The sequence below is a fragment of the Trematomus bernacchii genome, unplaced genomic scaffold (genome assembly GCF_902827165.1).
Source record: "Trematomus bernacchii unplaced genomic scaffold, fTreBer1.1, whole genome shotgun sequence".
Classification (NCBI taxonomy): domain Eukaryota; kingdom Metazoa; phylum Chordata; class Actinopteri; order Perciformes; family Nototheniidae; genus Trematomus; species Trematomus bernacchii.
In genome coordinates this window covers 2,223,621-2,236,410 of record NW_022987313.1, presented here as the reverse complement: position 1 = coordinate 2,236,410, position 12,790 = coordinate 2,223,621, and the positions used below count along the sequence as shown (strand labels likewise).

The window sequence follows — 12,790 nt, the reverse complement described above, 5'->3', positions numbered from 1 at the left end:
TGAGCTAATTCAGTATAATACATGCATATGCAATGCCAAATGTTGTTTAAACAATAAATGTGATTTAACTATGTCTACAGTCTAAAGTCCAGGATGAGTGAGCGTCAAGGAACCTGCTCTACAAACACAAGCACGCTGTCTGATGGACTGTCTCCATGCTTTGCAAGACTGGAACCAGAGCAATCCTTCACAGTCCATTTCTTCTGTCCAGGTTTCTGTCTTTTCATGCTTATTGCGTTATTTTAGTAAACATTTATACAGTTGAGTAAACTTGAGGGCTGATTTTTACATCTAGTCTTTTGCTGTTAGTGTTCACTCTGGGTCTTATTGCTAGTAAATATACATTAACATAAATAATTCATTCATTCTTAACCCTTGACCAAATCAGTTAAACTTTGGTTGATTTTTGTTGGGAAAATATACAATAATTGAGAGAGAAAAATATATATTTGAATAAGGTACAACTAAATAACATGTTATTTAACGGTTGTCAGTGGCTAATCTATGCTCATTTGGCAATCCATGATCAACATTTCATACACACACTGATTTTGCATCACTATAAGCACTTTAATATGTTTTTCCTCCTGGTGTTAGGCAAAATTAGAGGAAGGTGAAAAGTTGCAGTCCAGCCTAAGGGATGCGCTTTCTCACGATCAGTTTCTAAGAGACTGTTTGAAGCCCGACTTGGCTATGAAACTGGAGAGGGATTGTTCAGAAAGACTCACCGAAGCAAGCACACATAAGGTTTCTCTTCGCCTGAGCTTAAAGGTATTTTATGCATGTTTAACAGAATTATATATAATTCATAGTTAATTAACTACTGCAATTTTTTATTATTAAAAAAGGTTATGTAACTTAGTAATAATTAATGAAATGTGTACCCTTTTTTTACTCAAGGAACTTGATGGAAAGTGTAAACAAAAGCTGCCTGATGTCCTTCAAGGTAATGTAGAGGAGACAAAGACACCGGTAGTGGCACCACCACGAAAAAGCAAGCGCTCACCTGAGAAGAAACAACAAGTCGAACTGCAAAGAAACATTCCCATAACAGAACAATCTATTGAGTATGAATTATTGGTTTCTGCTGAGCTGGAAACTGATCCTAAAACATTGAAGCCTACTTTGACAGCAGTCAAGGAAGACATCAAATCCATTGGTGTGGAACACAGCAGAATAGAACCAACAAAAACTAAATCTCCGAGTTCAACATATCAATCAGAACCTTTTACAGCGCAACCTTACAACACTCTCAACAGACACTGTTGAAGAAGGTAGAAGGTAAAGCCTAGATCCCACTGCTGAGCCTTTTGTAGCTAAGCAAACTAAACCTACTTTGGAGCAACCTGTACCAATCAAAAAGGTCATTGGGCAGTCTGCAGCTAGTGTTAGTGAGAAAACTACACCTGTACCATCCAGGAGAAAATCCAAGACTTTGGCCACTGATACTGAACCTGCCCAGCCTAAGGTGGAGCCTGAAATGGTGAAAACTGTTATTACTCAAGGATCACCTGGAAATTTTGACAGGAAGTGCTTCTTCTGAAGCATCTATTCTAGATGTATTCAGAGCCATTCCCGTCTGTCACAGTAGCAACTGATGCCACTATTAGCCTCAGGCAACGGCTGTCACAAAGCAAGCTAAGACCATGGTTGATAAGCTAGCCAGACTTGGACCTACCAGATAAAGAGTCAAAAGACTGCAGACATGTCTATTCTAAGGATAATGTTTCAAAACCTGCACAGATCAAAGGCGACACAGAGAATCTAAAATCTGTCCTCTCTTCAACGCCAATCACAGAAAACAGATATTGCGCAACCTAAGTCTCTACAAAAATGCCAAGGTCAAAGAGCTCAAACGTTTCTACGACTGCAAAGCTTGTCGAAACTAAGAAAGAACCTCAGAATGGAAAGACTGCTCAAGGTGAACAGCCTAGAGAAACTGCTGTTTTGGTAGAAAATAAGCTTTCGCCAAACAAAAGAAAGTCAAAGAGTCAAAAACTTTCACCAGCATTTTCTTACAGTGAGAAAACACAGACCATGGAAATGCCTGACAGTCAAATGTCTTTACAGAGATCCAAGGAGCAAACTGATTCTGCTGCTGTGGTGGTAGAAGCTGAGTTTGTACGAACCATGAGAAAGTCAAAGAGTCTTGATGTTTCCACTGTTTCAGAGACTGGGAAGCTTTTCAGTTCAGAGTCAGTTCCACTGCCAGCTGTAATTGCTGTTTCGGAAAAAAGTGAGGTTTCACCACCAAAGCCAAAGTCAACAACTCTACCTCTGAAAAAGTCTGACAAGCAGGTAATACATATAATGGAAGAACATGAAAGTCAGAGGTCTGCTTTGACAAAAAGTGCTGAACTTACGACAACTTTGCAGCAAGTTGATGTCCCAAATAAAACTGCTGATGGGAAATCTAAAGATAATAAGAAAGAACCCGACAGCCTGAACTCTCCACATGTGGCCAAAGAAACAACAGAAGCTACTGTTGTGAAAGAAAGAAGCTTTTTCCAACCAAAAGAAGATATAAGGGTCCAAAGTGTTCCCCTGAACATGTAACCAAGGAAGTTGCGGAGAGTAAGCAAGATACCGAAAGTCAGAAGTCTACATTAAGCTCTGAAAAGCAAACTGAAACTGTTGTTGAGGAAGAAACTAAAGTCATACCACCAAGGAGGAAATCAAGGGGTTTGGAGGCATCCAAAGTTCCAGAAAGTACATTTCTACTACCAAGGGAATGTCAAAGAGTACAAAACCTCCTCACGAACCTTTAGAGACTGACACCACCTCAGACAACAATAGAATCAGAAGGTCTAAGATCTACTTTAGGTTCCAATGACAAAATGGACATAAAATCCATTGGTGTGGAACACAGCAGAATAGAACCAACAAAAACTAAATCTCAGAGTTCAACATATCAATCAGAACCTTTTACAGCGCAACCTTACAACACTTCCTCAACAGACACTGTTGAAGAAGGTAGAAGGTAAAAGCCTAGATCCCACTGCGGAGCCTTTTGTAGCTAAGCAAACTAAACCTACTTTGGAGCAACCTGTACCAATCAAAAAGGTCATTGGGCAGTCTGCAGCTAGTGTTAGTGAGGAAAACTACACTGTACCATCCAGGAGGAAAATCCAATACTTTGGCCACTGATACTGAACCTGCCCAGCCTAAGGTGGAGCCTGAAATGGTGAAAACTGTTATTACTCAAGGATCACCCGGAAATGTGACAGGAAGTGCTTCTTCTGAAGAAACAAAGCGTAAACCAACCATTATTCTAGATGTATCAGAGCCATTCCCGTCTGTCACAGTAGCAACTGATGCCACTATTAGCTCAGCAACGGCTGTCACAAAGCAAGCTAAGACCATGGTTGATAAGCTAGCCAGGCTTGGACCTACCAGTAAAGAGTCAAAGACTGCAGACATGTCTTCTAAGGATAATGTTTCAAAACCTGCACAGATCAAAGGCGACACAGAGAATCTAAAATCTGTCCTCTCTTCAACGCCAATCACAGAAACAGATAATGCGCAACCTAAGTCTGTACAAAAATGCCAAGAGTCAAAGAGCTCAAACGTTTCTACGACTGCAAAGCTTGTCGAAACTAAGAAAATCCCTCAGAATGGAAAGACTGCTCAAGGTGAACAGCCTAGAGAAACTGCTGTTTTGGTAGAAAATAAGCTTTCGCCAAACAAAAGAAAGTCAAAGAGTCAAACACTTTCACCAGCATTTTCTTACAGTGAGAAAACACAGACCATGGAAATGCCTGACAGTCAAATGTCTTTACAGAGATCCAAGGAGCAAACTGATTCTGCTGCTGTGGTGGTAGAAGCTGAGTTTGTACGAACCATGAGAAAGTCAAAGAGTCTTGACGTTTCCACTGTTTCAGAGACTGGGAAGCTTTTCAGTTCAGAGTCAGTTCCACTGCAGCTGTAATGCTGTTTCGGAAAAAAGTGAGGTTTCACCACCCAAAGTCAAAGTCAACAACTCTACCTCTGAAAAAGTCTGACAAGCAGGTAATACATATAATGGAAGAACATGAAGTCAGAGGTCTGCTTTGACAAAAAGTGCTGAACTTACGACAACTTTGCAGCAAGTTGATGTCCCAAGTAAAACTGCTGATGGGAAATCTAAAGATGATAAGAAAGAACCCGACAGCCTGAACTCTCCACATGTGGCCAAAGAAACAACAGAAGCTACTGTTGTGAAAGAAAAGAAGCTTTTTCCAACCAAAAGAAGATATAAGGGTCCAAAGTGTTCCCCTGAACATGTAACCAAGGAGGTGGCGGAGAGTAAGCAAGATCCCGAAAGTCAGAAGTCTACATTAAGCTCTGAAGAGCAAACTGAAACTGTTGTTGAGGAAGAAACTAAAGTCATACCACCAAGGAGGAAATCAAGGGGTTTGGAGGCATCCAAAGTTCCAGAAAGTACATTTCTACTACCCAAGGGAATGTCAAAGAGTACAAAACCTCCTCATGAACCTTTAGAGACTGACACACCTCAGACAACAATAGAATCAGAAGGTCTAAGATCTACTTTAGGTTCCAATGACAAAAACAAAAGTGTTGCTATTGAAGAAACAAAGCTTGTACCAACCACAACTAAATCAAAGAGTGGGGACTTTCCCACAGCTTCCGAAACCGTTGTTACCCATGTTATGTCACCTGCTGCTGAGCCTGAACAAAGTAAGAAAGAACTTGACAGTCAAAAGTCATCAACTCTAGATGTTGTCGAAGGAACAATCAAAAACTACTGTTGTGGATAAAGGTAGTCTTTCACTAACAAAATTAGGTCAAGGGATCCAAAACTTTCTTCAGAACTTACTACCACAGAGCTGACAAACACTAAGGATACATTTGACAATCAGAAGCCATCTTCGACTCCAGACGTTGTCACAGCAACGACTGAAAAGGGTCTGTTTCGGAGGAAGGTTAAACTTTCACCAACCAAAGAAAGTCAAAGGGTCTCAAACTTTCCCCAGAAACTGCTTCTACTGATTCGACAAAGACCAAGGAAGAGCTGACAGACAGCAGCCCTCTTCAAACTCCAGAAGTTGCACAAAACCAACTGAAACGACTGTTGTTGAGAAAAGTAAACTATCCCCAACCAAAAGAAAGTCACAGGATCTTAAACTTTCTTCAGAGGCTTATTACCACGGAGCTGACAAGACCAAGGAGGGAATCTGACAGTCAGAGTCATCTTCAACTAAACAAGTAGTTACAGCACCAACTGAAATGGCTGTTGTTGAGAAAAGTACACTTTCGCCAACAAGTACAAGTACATTACCTCAAACAAAACCATCTCTCTCCACCAAGCCTACTGATACACCACATGTGGCAGACTACATAGACAAGTTATGTGAAAACACAAGTGAGACTCAGAAGAGATATCTGGTCCTTGATCTGCCGGAGGTTGGATTTACCCAGACATACGAAATAAAGCAAGATCAGTCAAAGACTGCGGCTCAGAGTGAGCCGCACCCAACCTACCTCTGCTGTTTTTGGCTGGGTTCAGCCTTATAAGGCTGAGGCAGAATGTTCTAGAATAAGCTCAATTAAGCAAAACATAATAGAACCAAGTGGAACTCTTAGTCTCGTTCAGGATAGACGAGAACAAGGTAAGGTTTATGACTTCCAGAAAGAACTAGGTAAAATGTCAACACATGACATTGATGATACACCTAAGACAATCCACATTGAGCCTGAAGTGCGCATTGTAAAACGAGATATTCAGACAAGTCCAGAGGTGAATGAAAACCCATCTGTCACAAGTGCAAAAATTACACCAGTACAAGGAAGTATCCAGAGGGAAATGGACCCAGAAAACAAAGCTGCTGCTGTTGTTAAGACAGAGATGACTGCATTTAATATTACTAAAATACTAAAAAAAGTGCAAGAAATCACTTTATGAAATTATGGCGATGTGACTCAAAGGGACAATGCCCAACACTCTCCTTCTGAAGCATTGCCTCAAGATCAGGCAAGGACACAGAATTGTGTAGAGATAAGCATATCTGAGAAAGATATTGTGAAAACAAGCCAAACTGGGACTAAACAAACCATGTTGGAAAAACCCAACAGGTCAAGGAACAGTCCGTAAAAGAGCATCTACACCTTCCCCACATGGCATTGAACATGTACATAAGAGCTTTGATGAAAAAATCTGTTACTATTTGAGAAGATCACCAGGGGGCCTGAAGTGTGCATTCCTACAACTGGATATGCCGACCAGTCTGCAGAATTATGAATACACATCAGTCACAAGAGCGAAAGAGCCGAGGATAGATATTGTTCAAACGTGTATCCAGAGCGAAAGGCTGCTGGAAAAGAAAGATGTTTACCACTGCAGGTGTTAAGCCAGAGGAATCTGCAGGGGAAGTTTACTAAGATAAGGGTGCAGGAGGGCAGTCCTGAATGTCAAGACAATGTGCCTAAAAGAGAATCTGCCCAACTCAAGACTTCTAGATCTAAATCATTGCAACCACATGAGACAGAGACAGACTTTATCGAAATAAGCTTATATGAACAAGACATAGGTAAACCAAGCCAAACTGATACTAAGAAAGGAGACTTGAAAACTGCCCAAGATAGAGCGACAGAAAACAAAGTATATGGAGTCCAAGAAGGGCATCCTAAAGTGTCAACACAGAGTATCAAAGATGTACCCAAGATCCTGGAAGGAAAGCCTGCTAGGATGCAGCAAATCCAATTAGAACCTCAAGTGTGCATCCTTCAAGTAGATATACCATCCACTCTCGGGAAAGATGAAAACACGTCAGTCACAGGAGAAAAAGAGCCAAAGATACATGCTAAAGTGTTGATAAAAGACGTACATGATTTGCCCCAGAGCATAGATCAAAGGTCTGTCAAAATTGAGAACATCCAAAAAGGCACTGAAGTGCATATTTTAAAACCAGGTACACAGATCTCTATAAAGGGGCATGTTATCCCCTCTGTAACGATGATTGATAAAGAACAAACAAGTATCCAGAACCAAGAAGTTGCAGAAATAAAAACCTGTCTTCAGCTGATGCTCAGCCAGAAAAGACTGCAGTCCAGATGACCAAAGTAGAAGTGGGCAAAGGATTGGTCAAGGAACATGGTGTCCAAAAAGAACAACAACCGAGTACACAGGCCACTAAACAGGAGCATAAAATCATGCCTGTTACGATAGAAAAGTCATCAAGGATTGTTAAGATCAAACAACTGGTTCATCTGGGCACAAAATTGCCAGAAAACAAAGAACCTTTCTTTCAGATGTTGTTCAGCCAGAAAAGACTGCAGTCAAGATGACAGGTTAGAAGTATGCACAGGAACCTGGGGTCCAAGAGAGCATCCTATAGTTTGTACACCAGATGTCAAGCCAGAGAAGGCTGCCATTAAGACAAAAGAAACAAGTTCCACAAATCCCCACTGAAAGTCAAAAGAATGTTGCCCAGAGGGACTCCACTCAACTCACATCAGTTGCTTTCTGCGGCAGTGAAGCCAAGTAAAGCAGAAAAAACACTTGCAGAAATAAGCTCATCCAAGCAAGAGAAAGTGCCAGAAAACAAAGACCAGACTTCAGCTGATGTTGGGCCAGAAAAGGGCTTCAGTCAAGATGACCATGATCGAGGTGAAGACCAAGGGAAACACCCAAAGGGGGGGAAAAGATTGTGAAGTGCAAGAAGTGCATGCTGAAGTATCAACAAAGTGCAGGATGCCCCCAGAGCCCTGGAGGAAAAGTCTGTTAAGACTCTAAAGATGAACCCGTATAGAAGTGCCAGAAAGCTTTACAGATTCCCTGTCTGAACCAAGTTAGTCCCTAGCGCACTAACGGAGAGACAAGCAACGTATGCAAAGGACATTAGAGGAAGAAAAGAAGGAGGGGAAGAAGAGGACAACTCAGGAAGAGGAAAGGGAAAAAATGGTCACTCTAGGAAAACAAATGTTCCACTCCCGATGGCCAAAACTCCCACCACTGCTGACGTGAGGAACAATGGATGCAACACAGGTAAGACATTAGAGGTACTCATCTGTAGACAATACTGTAGCATTAGGTCTCTGTCAATTTAGTTTTTAACAACTTTGTAGTTAACTCTCAATGAACAACTGTCCCAAGGATCACTTCACAATACAAATAGCCCAGTAACTACATAGCAGATAATATTACATATGAATTGACAAGTTGAGTAGAAGAGAGAGAGAGTGTGGAGAGAAAGTATTTTTGTGTTGCTCTGGTATTCTAAACCCTTTATTATGCTAAAAATGTTCAAAGAAGCATCAATGACTGATCAATGTACCTTTAGGGCTTCTGAAATAACTTTACATGTGTTTAATTTACTTTACATTAGGCCTGTACAAGTGCCTACTGTACACAGCTACATTTGATAAGCATTACATGCAAAGCCAATATATGCTTGAGAAATGTACACCTGTGCTACCAATGGTTTCATTGCCTCTGGGTTGTAATATTAGCCATGCATGTCTTGCGAGTCAAAGCATGTAAGGTTTACTGCCAGAGAAAAACGATCATTCAAAAGGATTAGAATTATTTCACAACGTGCTTGACTAAAATGGAATGCCAATTAATTGTTAAAATCTCGCATTAATTCTGTGTTTTCTATCCACAATTGGATCAGGTGAACACGGCTGACAAGATACAAACTGCATCACTGCAGGCAGTTCATACATCAGGCATTATCTGGAGGGATGGTAACTCTGGTGGAAGGCTCCCCCTCTCAGGTAAACAAAGCTCAAGCTTGCAACGACTGTTAGGAAGCCTGAGAAACTTGTTCTGGAGGAACCAGAACAAGTTATTTCCACCATGAGGAAAGTCTTCACGGAAGTACAGTTACTCTCAGGGACAGGACCTACGAGTCCACTATCAGAGGTATCAGTATTACTTTAAATTACCACTAGGTTTAACCAAGTGTAGAAATTGTTGCACCCACACATATGAGATTCAAGTGCACAGTATATTTTGTTGATAATAATAATGATGTTGAACATATACTGTCAGCATTGCTATTTGAATCTAGCTCATGGTGTGTTACTTTTTTTTATCTCCTTGGGCCTCACTTGGATTTTAAAGACTGCAAGCTCTGATGTGTTTCTATTTCCTAAGGGTAAACCACTGGAAGGGGCTCCAGAGGCTCTGATTTCATCCACCAGTGATCTGGAGAACCGTCTGAGCAGGCTGGTGTCTAGAGTCCTTAGCTGCAAGAATTACCCAGCTGAACTCAGCTCAGCAGCCATGGCCAAACAGCTGGAGGAAGCTCAGGTGTGAATCAAAATGACACGGTCCATGACTCATTAGAGATATAAAAATGATTTATGGAGGCATTTTTTTTAAACTTGTGGAGTTGAACGGCATGTTCTGTAATAATAATACTAACTATAGTACCTTCTGAATTTGGCATCTCCAATGCTTATCTGTCCCAGCCTGTTCTAAAGGTGGGATACTAAAACAAGTGCACATTTCTCAACATGATTGTGCATTGCACCTTAAAATGTGTAACTTTTGAAATAACTTATTCATAGCATTATACTTGTGTTTAGTAGAAATCAGATGTACAATAAACATAAAATGTACGTTAAAATGACAGGCTTTGAATAATTGTGGTTACTTTTGCCTGTTTGAGTACAGGAGTGCAGAGGACACTGCCAGGCACAAGTGTCCTTGCTCTCTCAGTTGAGAGAATCTGAAGCTGAGAATAAAGAAGCTCTGGAGTGGTGTGGAGGACCAGTGGAGTACCGCAGTTTCAGGATTGCAGCTGGCCGTCATCCAGAGTAAAGAGGCCCCAACTGCAGCTGGTCAGAGATTACTGCGCACAGTGTGAAGCAGCCAAGACCACCCTGGAGAGACTGGACAAGCAGAAACTGGAAGCTGTCAGGATGTGGAGTTTCAGCTATGGTTTCCATTCATTTCTTTATTGTTATCATTTAGCAGAAACCTGAAATTATTTTTGCAAACAGATTTGTATTGCTCGAGAATATATCGTTTAAAACGTACACATTAGATACAACTGTCATTAAATTAGTGTTCCAGTGTTTTATGTAGTATTTTTTTAGGATCCTTACATCCACTTTAGAAGTAAACAAACCAAACCATTCTAAAACCAATTGACAAAACAAGATAAGACAATATTACATTTTAAAACAGGGTGGCACAAAGCCAAAGGGGCAAACTGGATGTTTTTTTAAAGCTTTTTCTTAATTAACATTCATGTTATTTAAATTTGTATCTTAAATCTCAAATCATCCTATCAAGCTTATATTTGTAACCGTGTGTAAGGTTGTAAATGCCCAGGCCCATGATTCCAAGGACTCCTTTTGTTATTCCAGGTCCCCAGAGGAGAGCATCCCAAAGGAAACGGAGCGACTACTCTCCTTACAGAGAAGCATGGAGGAGAACAGAACAGTACTTGGGGAGTTGCTTTTTGACCTATACCAAGTTGTCCTCCCACCTCAGCTGGTCTGAGCGAGCAACCGCACAGGACCGTGCGATGAAGAGCCTGCAAGAGAAGGTGGAGGGGCCTGGAAAGAGCTGTTGGAGAGAAACCTGTATCACACAAAGGTCCGTTTTTCAAGACACCAGCAGCCTTCTGTCTGCGCTATCAGGTCCTTAAGAAACATTTGGAGAGAATTGACAAAGACCTTGAAGCCAAGTCTCCTACGGTTACTCAGTGGAACTGCAAGAAGGCGAAGCAGCTGATGGTGGCAAATGCAGAGGTTAAAGCTGCTCAGCAAACACACCTTCATCTGCAGCAGCTGTCAGATGTGCTACTCCCCAGCACACCGATGTGAGAAGGAAACAACAGAAATAAAGCAGGGGCCTTCAGAGAGTCAAAGGACCAAATTCGCCAAACAGAGGAAACTCATTTCATCTCAAAACTCCAGAACAGCAGCAACCCCATCATGGAGAAAATGCTCATGGTGATGAGGGATGGCCTTTCCTGGGCGAAGCAGACAGAGAGTGACATTGAAGGCAGGAGGGAAGAGGGTGGCTCTCCTCCCTGAGAATGTGCACCGTCAGCTCAGAGATCACAAGAAGATGCAGTCCGAGGTCATAACCAAACAGGGGCCAACTGGAGCTGCTGGTGGAGGAGGTGGAGGAGCTCCTTCCACAGCTGGACCAGGCTGAGGAGGTGCCGATGGTGCGCTCATCTCTGGATTCCCTTCACAAACTATCAGAGTCGACTACTGAGAAGCTAGCCAAGGCGGTGTGAGAGAGATAGAGTCGGGGACTGCAGACCAGAGAGAAGCTTTCGGAGCAGATTGCTGATCTAGAGTCCTGGGTTTTTGGCTCATCTCCATAAAGAAGCCTCCAGGAGTCCGGACAGCGAGCTCAAGGGCCCCATGCTGACACTGAGCGCAGAGTCCGTCAGATCCAAGAGACTCTGGCTGAGGCTGAGAAGCAAGCCGCTGTCTGCGAAGCTCTTTTAATGAAGAGCAAAGACATTGCCCTGAACTCAGCATCAGCGAGGAACTGTTCAGCTTTATGACAAGCTTACTAACCTCCAGGAGGACATCAGAGCCATCAGCAGCTATGAGAAAGCCACCAAAAAAGGAGCTTGACGATCTCACCCAGAATTTAGATTCCAGCAAGGAAAACGTTGTCAAAATTGAAACAAGCCTGAGGCAGATGTTTAGTAGAATCTGAGTAGACACCGGTTTCCCCCATCACAAAGCGAGTCCCTGCAAGCTCTTTTGAGCGTTTCAAACACATGATTTTGGAGCACAAGTCCCAGGCTGACCTTCTGCAACCCTTGATTCCCCTGGAAAAGTCAAAGGAACTGTACTCGGTCATTTCGGAACTCCTCCGCAAAATGGTCACCCTGGAAATGATAGCCAAAGGTCACGAAACGTACCTGAACCAGAGGCAGTGTGTGGAGGACCTCAGGGAGAGCGTTCAGGAGCAAGTCAGTCACCACCAAAGACGACCAGGCACGGCGCTGGAGGACAAGTACAAAGTCTGTCAGGCCCTCCTCATCCAGCTTCCTCTAATCAGGTACATGTCTGAGGAGGCTGGGATCCAAACTCGAGATGATCTCCGCTGACATTCTACCCCTCCACAAGCTGAGCACAGAGCGGCATAGACTGAAGAAAAACGAGGAGAGCCTTGACACCTTGGAATTGACGCTCTTACCAACAACCTCAGCATTATCGAGTTGAACCTGCTGAAGGAGCTGGACCTGGACTCAGAGAAGGTGGCCACTCAGGGCCTTCCTCTTGAAGACCCAGCAGGAGCTCCAGACAATCCCCTCATTGGAAGCCAAATGAAACAGTAATTAACAACGAATACCAAAGAGTCATGTCTTTCAAAATACTGTACAGTCAAGAATGAGAGCATGGAGCTTCTCGAGCAGAAGAAAGGAAACAGAAAGGGAGCGGATTTCCAAGATGTGATGGACTTGAAGAAATCGGTCTTCAGCGAATGCGACCATCAAATGGCAAGTTCTTGTTTTTATATATATTTTTTGGTAAATGAGAATCCAAGCCACCACCATCCAAAGCACTAAAGTCGTGGTTGTGTGTAACAAAAACTGTGACCAATTATAATGGACAATAAAAAAAAAGGTCAAAAACATCTCAAATAAATGACTGGAATGATATATAGGATTAGTTTGAGTAATACAAAAAATTGTGTTTATTGTATTTTTTAGGCGAATTTCACCCAGGCCAACAAGTCCCTGAGCCGCTACACCTGTGCTGTAACACAGGCGGCTCAGTTCCTGCGGGACATCGAGGGTGTCTCTGCTTGCCCCTGCAGGGCTCTGCTGGTCTCTGCTCCGACAGGCTGCCGGAGGACCCAGCA

General features: G+C 42.5%; 1 protein-coding gene and 1 long non-coding RNA gene across 3 annotated transcripts in view; both read left to right on the top strand.

The window, feature by feature from the left end:
- Positions 1-1,678, top strand: part of LOC117478511 (nesprin-2-like) — a 44,837-nt gene extending 43,159 nt beyond the window's left edge. For both annotated transcript variants that reach the window (XM_034125518.1, XM_034125517.1), the window contains 3 exons: positions 81-211; positions 598-771; positions 901-1,678. The gene's annotated coding sequence lies outside the window, so the exon portion shown is untranslated. The remainder of the gene's footprint in view (positions 1-80; positions 212-597; positions 772-900) is intronic.
- A 2,361-nt stretch (positions 1,679-4,039) lies between these two features.
- Positions 4,040-12,424, top strand: LOC117478738. The gene is made up of 5 exons (XR_004555497.1): positions 4,040-7,984; positions 8,613-8,863; positions 9,098-9,253; positions 9,620-9,869; positions 10,318-12,424. It is a non-coding gene; the product is annotated as an uncharacterized LOC117478738 (long non-coding RNA).
- The last annotated feature ends 366 nt before the right edge of the window (positions 12,425-12,790 follow it).